Raw genomic sequence first — 3,958 nt, 5'->3', positions numbered from 1 at the left:
GTGGATGCAGCTTCTTCTTGGTCGGTGGATGCAGGTTCCTCTAGTTCGGACTCCGTGCTAGATACTGAAATACAATGACCAAATCCAGACATTTACCCAACGCTTTATTTTTAAAAACTTTTTCCAAAGAATTTCACAGCGAAGCTTAGCGAAAGGAGATACCTGCATAACGAGACGCAGTTTTGCCTAGTCGGGGAATTTTCTTGGGATTTGCTTCTCTATCACTGGCGCATTGACTACGAGTCACCCTCCTCGAGGGCGTTACGCTGGAGGGGGATACCATGCCGATCTGGGCACAGTCGAGAGTGGTTCTTATGTGGGATATTTCTTATGTTTGGTTCTCAATTGCAGCTGTTTAGAAGTGGTTCTGGTATATTTTGATATTATAGGGATGTTTTGGTTTTTCTAATTTCCTTCTTTTTTATTCTTTCATTAGGTCTTTTTTTGATTTTTAAATAAAAAATCAAGAGGTGCCACGGTCGTAATATAAAGAACCACGCGCGCCCTCAGTCAACATTTCACAATTCTGGAAAAGACGATTCGTCCAATTTGCTAATTTAAACTTGAGGTCGCCAAACTCCCTAATATCAAACTTGCAATTTGCCCAATTTGCCAATTTTCTCTTTTTTTTTATGAAGAAAGAGTTTATAGATTTGGACATGGTTTTTCTGGATGAGAAGGTAACATTACTGAGAATTTTCTCTTTTTTACTCAGTTTTAAATTTTTTGATTCATCTATTCGAGGTATGCCATCTGACTATAGCACTAATATTTTCAGTCAACTTTGGTCCAACGTCTATTGGGGATCATAGACTCAACACTTTCAAGCTCATGTTGAGGGAAAAGAGAATTTACTACTAATACTAACGTGGATTTGCAAGATATGTTTAGCTACTCATGCTTTTCTCAAGCTCTAACTTTAAGCTGAAACTAGAACTCGATCCGCGCAACCGCGTGGATTTTTGTTTTCATTTATTTTTATATAAACATTTTGTTTTCAATTCTAAATTGGTATATATTATAATATATATGTGTCTATCAATTTTTCAAACATAATAATTTTGCGGTATATTTTTTTCATTGAATAGATTGTTTCAAACTTTCACTTGTATTTGTATCTTCTTCTATATATATATATATATATATATTGGATTATTATTTCATTATTAAAATCGTAACTATATATATAAAGATTAGTAAACTATTGTTTTATTGTCATATTCAAAGATAGTGTAACATTTCACAAATTTAAAAAGTTTTAAAAAAATAAACTTTTCGATTCATAGATTTATATTATCGAGTAAATAATTAAATATTTAGTTTTTGTTTAGTTTTTAAAATAAACTATATAGTTTTAAATTTGTTTTCATTGGTTTAAGGTAGTAATAACTAACTATAATTTTTGTTATTTAAAAAAACCTTTATAATTTTAAAATTTAACATCAACAAATATTTAAATAATTAACATATGGAGGTATAGTATTACAACATTAAATTATATCTATTTAATTTATACTATATATAAATTCAATGGATCATCTATTGTTTAAATCTAATTATTGATAGCCCAATAAAAAATTTTGTTAGGCCCAAAATTTAAATGATAAGATTAAAAATTAAATGTAACCTGACTTTTTAGGAATAAGTCTATTAGGTCCATTTTAAAAAAAAAATCACACATGAATCAAGGTTGTGACTTCTGTTTTAATATATAAGATTTAGAGCTTAATTATGTCTTCAATTCACACATGTTTTCTGCAGACGTTTTTGGTGTTGTTTGTGGCATCAAGATCACCTTTAACAATGAAACTCAGGGAATACAACGTGTTATGATTACAATCTGAGTTGACAAATAGGTTAGCTTGACGCTTATGTTATATAGTTTTTCACAAATAGGTTAGTGTCCTTGGTCTCAGTACAACCGTATGTTTACAACTGCCATATAATACAGCATCATCATATCATTTTCCTTAATTTCCTCATATCTAATTGTAGGTAAAAATTTTTTGAATAAAACCTCGGGAAACACTTCTCTTTCGACAATGAATGCCTAGCTAGCCAGAGTATTTTTGAAGCATAAAATTTTGCAGCCTCAATCTTTGCTTCCCAAATTTATCTAATTGGTGTTCTCAATCCAAAAATTTCACATATGATGTGAACTTTTGGCTGTCGTTTTCAGCAACCAAGATGTATACTTTCTTCATGTTTGTGGAGTGGTTTGATTCAAGATTAAAACTTTTTTCTGATGAAATAAAGATTTTGTGGATGCATGTCAAGTAGATTTACGAGAGGCTAAAAGTGTACACTGTACATCGCAGGGAAAAAAGCCTATGTAAGGTTCAGTTGTAACACTGGTGGTGCTATGGGGATGAACATGGTAACCAAAGGTGTGCATAATGTTATTGAGTTCCTCACCTATGATTTCCCATACATGGATGTGATCGAAATCTCTGGAACGGGAAATCATAGGTGAGGAACTCACCAGAGATTTCTTATAGCTTAGCGCCATCTTGAGACTAAAACACTCTAGATTTATTGGTCCGGTAACTTCTTCTCGGACAACCTGCTGCAGTAAACTGGATCAAGCGACGTGGCAAATCAGTATTTTGAAAGACAGTAATCAGAGGAGAGATCGTGAAAGGGAACTCACAAGATATACTCGATCAACTTCTTCTTCCTACACAATCTGTGATATGATGGTATTTATATATATGATTAGACTGTTGTTTCTAAAACGAATTGAGTGGACATTTAGTCAACTTAGTAATCAATCCAAAGTGTTTTGAGAATATTAGTAAAAGTGAAAACAAGTATGACTGTATTGGTGGAGCTCAATATGCTCAAGAACCTCACCGTCTATGCTGTTGCAGGCTCTCTATTGGTGGATTCAACACTCACGCCAGCAAGATAGTGTTTGATATATTGATAGCCACTTGCCAAGATCCAGCTCAAAACATGGAGAGCTCTCAAGGCAGCACAATGATGAAGCCATTAATGGGAAAGATATACAATTATCTATCACTACACCATCTATTGACGTAATTGATTAAATCTCTCTCTTAAGTTCTTGAATTTGACTTGACATATTTATTTATCATGGTTTACATTCTCAGGTTGGGACAGTGAGATAAGGAACACAGTTTTCGTATTAATCGATTTACTTAAACCTGCTAGGTGTTAAAACAACGGCCATGGAGTCGATGGGGATGAACTCAAGCCTTGAGTCTCAAGGAGAGTAGCGATGATAGTGGCATGAGCAGTTTTGGCCTGAGAGTTATCTCTAATGTCAGCAATTTCAGCTGGACAACTTATAAGTAGTCACATGAAATACAAAAGATCCAGCAAAGATATATCTGGAGCAACGACATGGACGACAACAACGTTATACCTTTACCCTTACAAAAAGATTGAGCATTCCAACATAGTGGAGAACACTTAGTGTTTTTTTTAGTTTGTGCCTTTATCTTTTCAAGTTGTAGGAAGCAAGAGCATGTAAATTTATACATCTATCGTCTTCCAAAACCAAAAAAAAACATTTAAATTTGAAATATGTATGTTATTTGGATTACGTATGAAAATCTATTCATCCAGCACAAATAATTATTCTTGGTCTTTTGGGATTGTGGTATAAACCGATGTGTGCATAAAAACATGTAAAAAGGTTAGTAATTTAAATAGATTCAGGAACAAATTTATTGAAAAAGCAAACAAAATCATTGTTTTCAACTTTTTATCAAAGTAAGATAAGCCAAAAAGGAAAAAAAAAAACAAGTGAATCGAAGAGTTTTTTTCTCTCTTTTAATCATACTATAATTTATACTGAGAAAACACAACATATAATTTACATATAATCAAAATAAATGGTGAAAAATATAACTAAATAAAATAAATAAATAATAATAAACATTATAAAATGGAAAAGATGAAAAAATCGTTTTCACGATTTAAACATGAGATT

The 3,958-nt window shown here is 32.2% G+C and overlaps 1 pseudogene; it reads left to right on the top strand.

The window, feature by feature from the left end:
- The window catches only part of LOC106308472, a 68,850-nt pseudogene extending 65,411 nt beyond the window's left edge, over nt 1-3,439 (top strand).
- Nucleotides 3,440-3,958: the final 519 nt, after the last annotated feature.

This window comes from Brassica oleracea, chromosome C8 (assembly GCF_000695525.1).
Source record: "Brassica oleracea var. oleracea cultivar TO1000 chromosome C8, BOL, whole genome shotgun sequence".
Classification (NCBI taxonomy): Eukaryota; Viridiplantae; Streptophyta; class Magnoliopsida; order Brassicales; family Brassicaceae; genus Brassica; species Brassica oleracea.
This window is presented reverse-complemented; position numbering and strand designations above follow the sequence as displayed.